The sequence below is a fragment of the Petaurus breviceps genome, unplaced genomic scaffold (genome assembly GCF_028583685.1).
Source record: "Petaurus breviceps papuanus isolate PSGF00001 unplaced genomic scaffold, PetGlider_PUasm1.0 77, whole genome shotgun sequence".
Classification (NCBI taxonomy): domain Eukaryota; kingdom Metazoa; phylum Chordata; class Mammalia; order Diprotodontia; family Petauridae; genus Petaurus; species Petaurus breviceps.
In genome coordinates, this window is record NW_027186492.1 from 3882004 (window position 1) to 3891149 (window position 9146).

The 9146-nt window shown below is 34.0% G+C and overlaps 1 long non-coding RNA gene across 2 annotated transcripts in view; it reads right to left on the reverse strand.

Annotated features, from left to right (window-relative positions):
• Positions 1-8757, reverse strand: part of LOC138175303 (uncharacterized) — a 23587-nt gene extending 14830 nt beyond the window's left edge. The window contains exons 1-3 of one of the 2 annotated variants that reach the window (XR_011171969.1): positions 8652-8757; positions 5591-5667; positions 3686-3880 (exon numbers count right to left, since the gene is read on the reverse strand). This is a non-coding gene — a long non-coding RNA (uncharacterized lncRNA). The remainder of the gene's footprint in view (positions 1-3685; positions 3881-5590; positions 5668-8651) is intronic. The other variant, XR_011171968.1, reaches the window with a different exon arrangement.
• Positions 8758-9146: the final 389 nt, after the last annotated feature.

Sequence of the window (9146 nt, forward strand, 5' to 3'; positions counted from 1 at the left end):
AGATAGATAGATAGATAGATAGATAGATAGATAGATAGATAGATAGAAATCTTGTGATTGAGTTGCATATAATGAGATGATCCTAAAAATAAAATTTGTAGAGAGAGGTAAAATGGAGCAATAATGTCATACAAACAAGACATGAATGGAAAAACTGTCACAGTGGAAGGCATGAGGGGGTGGAGGGCTATTATTCTCATCAGAACTGGGTTAAAGAGGGAATAACATATACATCTAGAAGGGTATAAAAGTCTTCTTAACCTACAGAGGAATAGGAAGTTGAAGGGATAGGATGAGGGAGGCTCTCTTAGAAGGGAATACAGATTAAGAAATAGGAGGGCAAAGGGAGAAGATAAGGGAGGGATTCTTAGAAGTGCAGATTAAGAAGGCAGTGGTCAGAAGTAAATTAGACATCTGAGGAGAGATAAGGTAAAAAAAGTGAGAGAAGGATAAAAAATAGTATGGAGAGAAATACACAACTATTAATTATAGCTATAAATGTGAATGGGATGAACCCACCCATAAAATAGAAATGGATAGCGGAATGGATTAAAAACCAGAATCTGACAAAATGCTGTTTACAAGAAACAGATTTAAAAATGAGAGATACACATACATATAAAGGGCTGGAGTGGAATTTATTATGCTTCAGGTGATGCTGAAAAAGCAGGGGTAGCATCCATGATCTCAGACAAAGTTAAAATAGCTAAAATAGGTCTAATTAAAAGAAATAAGCAGGGGAACTATATTATGATAAAAGATACTATATGTAATGAAGTAACATCAACAATAAATTTGTATGCACCAAATGCTATAACATCCAAAATTTTAAAGGAAAAGCTAAGTGAATTAAAGGTAGAAAAAATAGCAAAACTAAAATAGTGGTGACTTAAACCTTTCCCCCTGAGAACTCGATAAATCTAACCAAAAAATAAATAAGTCAAGGAGATGCATAGAATCTTAGATAACTTCAATAGGATAGATATCTGAAGAGAACTGAATGGGAATTAAAAGTAATATACTTTTTTCTCATTGGTACATGGTAACTTTTCAAAAATTGACCATGTATTAGGGCATAAAAACTTTATAGTTAAATGTGGAAAAGCAGAAATATTAAATGTATCCTTTTCAGATCATAATGAAATAAAAATTATATTTAACAAGGGACCATGAAAATACAGATTAAAAATTAATTGGAGACTAAATAATCTAATTTTAAAGAATGAGTGGGTTAAAGAACAACTTATGGAAACAAATAATTTTATTTAAAAAATTATAATAATGAAATAACATGCCAAAATCTATGGAATGCAGGAAAAGCAATAACCAGAGGAAAATTTCTATTTCTAAATGCTTACACCAATAAAATAGAGAAAGAACAGACCAGTGAATTGGATATACAACTAAAAAATAACTAGAAAAAGAACAAATTTTAAATCCCCAATTAAACATCAAATTGGAAATCCTAAAAATTAAAGGTGAGAACAACAAAATCTAATGTAAGAAAACCATTGAATTAATAAAATAACCAATAAAAAAGATAAACCATTGGTTAATATGATTTTCTTTTTTTTTTTTTTTTTTTTTTGCTTTTTGGAGGGCAATTGGGGTTAAGTAACTTGCCAAGGTTACTCAGCTAGTTTTCTGTGTGGATGTTAAGTGTCTGAGGCCGGAACCGAACTCGGGTCCTCCTGACTCCGGGGCTGGCGCTTTACTCACTGCACCACCTAGCCACCCCAGTTAATATGATTTTTAAACGAGAAAAATAACAAATCTTTAGTATCAAAAATGAAAGTGATGAATATACCACTAATGAAGATGGAATCAAAGCAATTATTAGAAGTTATTTTCCTGGGGCGGCCAGGTAGCACAACGAGTAAGAGCACCGGCCCCAGAGTCAGGATAACCTGGGATCGAATCCAAGCTCAGGGACTTAGTACCCACCCAGAAACACCTGGCCGTGCAACCTTGAGCAAGTTACTTAGCCCCAATTGCTTTAGAAAAAAAAGAAGTTATTTTCCCCAATTATATGTCAATAGATTTTATAAATTAAGTGAAATGGAAGAATATTTACAATAACATAAACTGCCTGGATTAAGAGAAGAGGAAATAGATTATCTAAATAAACCTAATTTAGAAAAAGTAATCGAACAGGGTTTTCCTAAAAAAATAGCATCAGGACCAGATGGGTTTACAAGTGAACTCTACCAAACATTCAAAGATCAACTTGGCACAGTGGATAGAGCATCATCCTTGGTGTTACAAGGATGTGAGTTCAAATTTGGCCACAGAAATTTACTGTGTGACCCCTGGCTAAGTCACTTAACTCTGTTTACCTCAGTTTCCTCATGTATAAAATAAGCTAGAAAACAAAGTGGCAGACTACGCCAGTCTTTGCCAAGAAGACCCCAAATGGGGTCACTGAGAGTCAGACATGATTGAAACAATTCAACAACAAAATGTGGAATAATAGGCAAAGGAGTCCTACCAAACTCCTTTTATGAAACTAATATGATGCTGATACCCAAACCAGGAAAAGCAAAAACAGGGAAGGAAAATCACAAACCAATTTCACTAATGAATATGGATGTAAAACTCCTAAATAAAATACTAGCTAGAAGACTACAACAGTATGTCACAAAGATTATACATTGTGATCAAGTGGGATTCATACCAGGAATGCAGGGATGGTTTAGCAGAAGGAAAACTATTAGATAATTGATTACATCAAAAAACATAAAGAACAAAAATCATATGATTATATCAATAGATGAAGAAAAAGCTTTTGACAAAATACAACATTCATTCATTCCTTTTTAAAACACTTGAAAGCACAGGTATAAATGGATTTTTCCTTAAAATGATAAGCATCTATCTGAAAAGATCAGTAAGCATTATCAATAATAGGGATAAGGTAGAAGTTTCCCCAGTAAGATCAGAAGTGAAGCAGAGATGCTCATTATCAGAAATGTTATTCAATATTGCATGAGAAATGCTAGCAATAGCAATAAGAAAAGGAAAGATCTGAAGAAATTGGAGTGGGCAATGAGGTAATAAAAACTATTCTTTTTGCATGGGATATGAGAATATACTTGGAAAATCCTAGAGATTCAACTAAAAAGCTAGTTGGAACAATTAATTTTGGCAAAGTAGCAAGATAAAAAATAAACCCACATAAATCATCAACATTTCTATATAGCACCAACAAAACCCTGCAAGAACAAATAGTAAGAGATACCCTATCCAAAATAAATGTAGATAGTGTAAAATACCTGGGAGGAACTACATGAACATAATTATAAAAACCCTTTATACAAATAAAGTCAGATTTAAATAATTGGAGAAATAGTCATTGTTCATGGGTAGGCAGAGCCAATACAGCAGTTTGTTTATAAATTTTTGTTGAAACCTTTTTACTCTTATATTGTATACATTTCCAAGCATATTTATCCCGTTTTCCCTACCCAGCCAGCCCTTGTACAAATACTAAGAAAGAGAGCGGGAAAAAGCATTTCAGCAAAACCAAACAACATACCAACTGTTTAAAGGTATATGCAATATCCTACCCTACACTAGCCCTCCAGCTCCTCAAAGGTGAGAGGGAGGTGCATCTCTGAAACTTTTGTTTGAGACCAAACTTGGTAATTATAATAATAGCATTCATTATATCATTCTTTCCACTTACATTATTGTAGTCATTGTGTATATTGTTTTCCTGGTTCTGTTTACTTCATTCTTCATCAGTTCATGTCTTCTAATGTTTTGAATTCTTCATATTAGTTATTTTTCATAGCAGAGCAATTTTCTATTACCTTCATGTACCACAATTTGTTTAGTCATTTTTCCAGTTGATGACACCTACTTTCTTTCCAGTTCTTTGCTAACAAAATAAAGGGTTCCTATTAATATTTTAGTAAATATGAAACCTTTCTCTTTGGCCTCCTTAATATGCCTCACAATGAAATATCTAGGTTAAAGGATATGGATATTTTAGCCACTTTTTAAAAACTAAATTCCAAATTGTTTCTCAAAATAGCTGGATGAACTCACAGCTCCATCTTGTGGAGCCTTATGTATCTTCCTGAAGTTTCTCTGATTATTTCCGTATTTTGTCATCTTTGTCATTTTGCTGGGTGGGAGGTAAAATATCAGAGTTGTTTTAATTTGCATTTATCTTCTTATTAGTGGTTTGGAGCACTATTTCATATGATTTTTAATAGTTTATAATTCTTTTGAGAACTGTTCTTTTTCATCTCATTTGAGTTTTCAATCTTATAAATTTTTGTTATTTCACTATAAATTTTAGTTAAAAAATCTTTTCATCAAATGTCTTTGGTAAAGATTTAATATCTATTTGATAGTTTCTCTTATCTTAACTGTAGTGATTTTTTCCATGTAATCAAAATTATCAATTTTTACCTTGTGTGATTGCTTCTTCCTTTTTCCATAGATGGAATAGGTAACCAGATCTGATTTTCTTCTCATTATTTTGTGTGTGGCTTTTCTATTCAGGTTGTGTATCCAGTTTGAGCTTATTTTGGTTTATGGTATAAGATGTTGGTCTAAACCTATATTCTGTCACACTTTTCTTGAGTTTTCCCAGCCATTCCTATCAAATAGGAAATTCTTCCCAAAGTAGTTTATGTTCTCAAGTTTATTGAACACCATCTTCAATTCAGTTTATTCTGATATTTATTTACCTAGTCAGTTCCATCGACCTACTACTTTTCTATTTTGATAATTACTATAGTACTTTATTTTAACTACAAAAAAAATTAAAGACAACCCATACCCAACAATTAGATTATTGTTAAATACTGGCATATAAATGTTATTGCCTCTTCAGAATTATCCTTTCTTAAGAATACAAAGAAATATGAAAAGGCAAATGAAATGATACTGAATCATAATATACACATTGATAGCAACTGTATAAGGAAACCTCACAGAAGCAACATAAACCTTATAAACCCATTAAAGAGATCATAAAGGGATAAGGAAGTAAGCATTTTGTTATTAATTTATTAGTTTATGTATGTGCATATATATTTAAAAAGAGAATGGATGATGAATGGAGGTGAATTCAAAAGACAACTAAAGATTTAACTCAAAAGAAAGGTGAAAAAGGAAAAATCAGCAAGTGACCTTTCTTCGAGATTAGAAGGAAATATGAGTGTAAGAATGTCAGTTTATCAGGAGTGATGAAGGGAACCCTTAATTTGCTGGGATCTGCTATGCAGCTTGGTATGGGCTCTGGTTCTTGCTAGGATAACACAATAACACAAGCAGCTCCTAATTGGTCTACAGTGGCTGGGGACAATCTCAGATTCGAGGGGATCAGAACAAATCAGGGATTCCCCTGATCATCCTAGCTACATCAGGAATGTGATTTGTTGATATGAATATGAGGCTGTTGGAAGGCACTTCTGTCAGACAGCCTTATATCTCTCACAGCCCTGGAGAACTTAGAGGACTATTCCTTTCTTAGAACTTTAAAAAATCCTAAATAAAAAACTTAAAAAAAAACACTTGAATGACCAATGGGTTTTGGCATGCAGTGGTTCATCTACTTGCTTTTCAACTCACTCACCTTGATAGCTTTTTCTTAGGAATTCTCACTCTTAGGGTCCAAGGTGCTTCTCTTCACTCTTAACTGATGGATCACATCTGGTTTGTAAACAGCAAATGTAGCTCATTAGAAATGTAAATGCTGGACACAGAGAGCCACCTCAGAATTAATCCTAGTCCCTTTCTCTTTGGGGAAAAAGGGACGTCTTATGAGGCCTAGAAGGTGACACAAAGGACTATAGAAGGCTGTTTTGTATTGTGTTCCTCTAAGTACATGAGAATAGATCACAGAGTAAATATGAACCCAAAAGAAAATTAGCAGTGCTATCATAAGAAAGAGTAGAAAGGAGGTGAAACTTTAGGTCATTCTTGAAGGGCTAGTAATATTAGTTAAGTAGAGAGAATAGAGGAAGGAATTATCCAGCCAGAGGGATCAGCATAAATAAAGTATACAGTATAAAGTGAGAAATGAATAAAGTGTATGCAGAAGATATAGTACAAAAGCTAACAGTGTAAAAACTCTAGAGTAGAGGACCTGTACTGAGAAGTAATGGAAGATTATTAAACTAGATGAAAGGGGTACCAAATTATGGAGAGGGTATGCTAAGACTGAGAGTTCTGGTTTTATTTGATGGATAATCAGATTTGATCAAGGCATTATATATTCTTGATTAGGGACATGATGAAAGAGGTGTTTCATGAATAAAAGAATAAGAAGCTGGTTAACTGCTTATTTTCACATAAGAGCTCACAAATAGACAAAGGCATTAAAGCAATGTTGAGCCAGATACTTTTTTTCCTATTTTGAAAAATCGTCACTTCAAAAGAATATAATACTGTGATATTCTAGACAGCTACCTCAATTGAAAAATGAGCCACAAAGTCTCTGTACATACCTCCTGAACAAAATATAAGATCTGAGCTGATGATATTTATTTAACTTTTTAAATTACTTACACTTTTCATCAAAGGCTATTTTTAAAAAAAACCTAACATGGGATTAAAGAATATCATTATGGATAGTTAACTGATTTAAACTTCTCTGAATAGTAAGCTTCTCCAGGATTGATAGTGGAACTAGTTTTATTGAATATGTCCATAAATCATCCATAAGGGGTTGCACAAACATTTCTAAAATAAAAGATGACACAAAACTTTCCCAGGCTGTATAATGCCCCATACCTTCTATATTCTTGTCTTCATACTTCACTGATCAATCCCAGGAACATGTCATTTAAACGTAAGTAAAAACTGTGAGATATGCTTAAATGTACGTAGACATAAGAACTACGCTTCTAAGATGATGGCCTCTGAAGTTACTTATCATGACCCAAGGTAATTGTTTTGGAATTACTGGAGACTATTTACTGAAGACATAAAACCAATGTGTTACTTCAGCTAAAAAAAAAAAAATAGACAAAGTGCTAGGCATTTCCTGCCAGGAAGGGAAGCAGGAGGGGAGCCAGAGACAGGCTGATCTGCTCTTCTCAGAAGAGGTTCCAGGCTAGAACTATATCTTCTCCCTTAAACATTTTTAGTTTAGGGGAAGTAACTTTAAGGTTCAATCTAAATTCTGATTGTTATACATTAATGGAGAAAACTTTTATATGGAGGGCTTGACTTCCCATCAAATACTAGTTCTACCATGAACACGTTATGAATAACAAAGAAATGCATTTATCTAAGTTGATAGCAAAATAGAAATCAGAAAATGCATACATATGAGAATATATACAAAACAATACAGATGGAAGCTCTCCCATGGGGAGGGAGATATCTCAGCTCAACCAAGAAAGGCAATCCCAGATCTCACCAAAGGGAAAGTCCCTAGTGTAGCAAACTGAGGATAGGAACATAATGGAGACGGCCAGCTCTTCTCATATTGACTTCTTAGAATCTTTCTCTCTCTTCACATAGCGGCAACCACACTGGCATACCCAGGATGCCTACTAGCAAAGGTTCTTAGATCTGCTTTACTAGGAAAGATAGCTATTTAAGGGGTCAACAATCTTTTGTTTTAATTCCATTCATTAGTTTAGGGGAAAAGTCAGCACCCTGAACTTCAGAGAAAATACAAACAGAGAAAATACAAGCAGAGAAATAAAGACCAATGGACAGGGCTTCTGTCTGAGAAATTAGCACAGATCAACAGACAGATCCAACTGTCTGACCAAGGCAATACATACATAGTTACCAGAGAGAAGCACCACATCTGGGTTTTTCAAAGCCAGAGGGCTCCTTAACCCAGGGTCTCATCTGGTCAGATCACAAGAACACTCTTCCAATGAATGAGCCCCAAAGCAAAATGCTAACCTGAGAATGTATATGTATATATACTTCCTCAGGGTCAGAGGGCATCACAACCCTAGTGACCCACTGCCTAATTACAAAGCAACAAAACGTGAGGGCCTTCTGGAAAAACAAGCATCCCCTAATCAAGCTTCCCTTAATAGGCTCCATGTGAGGCCTATTAAAGGATGGGGAAGATTTTATATACTTTTAACATTACACTTCAGTGGCTGGAAGAGAGGTTGTAATGTAATCTCAAAAATGGGAGGCAAAAGAATAGAGAGATTTCTTTCTTCTCTTACTCTTCCCAATTCTGGGCCCACCCTTCACATGGGCACAGAGCATTGTTCTCCTCTACCAATTAAGAGAGAGTCCTATACCAATGGACTTTGGGGATAAGGTTATAGATTAATCCTACATTTGCTGATGAACCTTAAAGTTTTCCCAACTTTTCATTTCTAGTTAAACAATATTCATTTTATACATTTCTCTTAAAGATATAAATATATGTATGCATAGATATACACACACAGACATACATACACATATGTACACACATATATACCCTTTCTCTCTTTAAGAGGTCTATTATCCTCAAGAGAGTCATATGTAACCATCACAAGTATATGCTGCATCCCATAATGTTAAAAACAATATTTTATGTTAAGATGAATTAGGCTCTGATTAATTTCATAGTTCATTTTCCCCTATGTACCAAGATAAATTGCTATGCTCATTTATTCCCTTTTGTTTATCTTACTGCAAATTAGAAATTACTATGTTACCACACTCACCTAAAAGGCACTATGAATTAATTTCGAAAGTAGGATTTCACAAGATGTTAGACCAAATGCTTTTCTGATATCTCAATCTAGAATATCTAGCATTTCTCTTCTGCCTACTATTCCTGGAATTCTTAAACCAAAAAACCCCCAGAAAACCAATCAAATCAATCTGGCAAGGGCTGCTATTTATAATTCATCCCTGCTGCTCAGGATTCCTTCAACCCCAAGAGGTTTTTAGATTTTTTCTTTTTTAAATATTTATTCTATTATTTTGATCAATGTTGAAATCTTGGAGAATGGTGGTTTCCAAGAACACTTTTAAATTCAGTATGTTTATTTTCTTTCCTCCTCCTTCTTTGATTACCCTAATACCTAGTATTTATTCAGTACCTGCAGTATACAGAGAGCTGAAGGAAATTGATTATGCCATGATTTTCAGAGATTTTAAAAATATGTGTGATATATTAAACCTTATCACCACTGAATAGCACTACTTGAAATGAT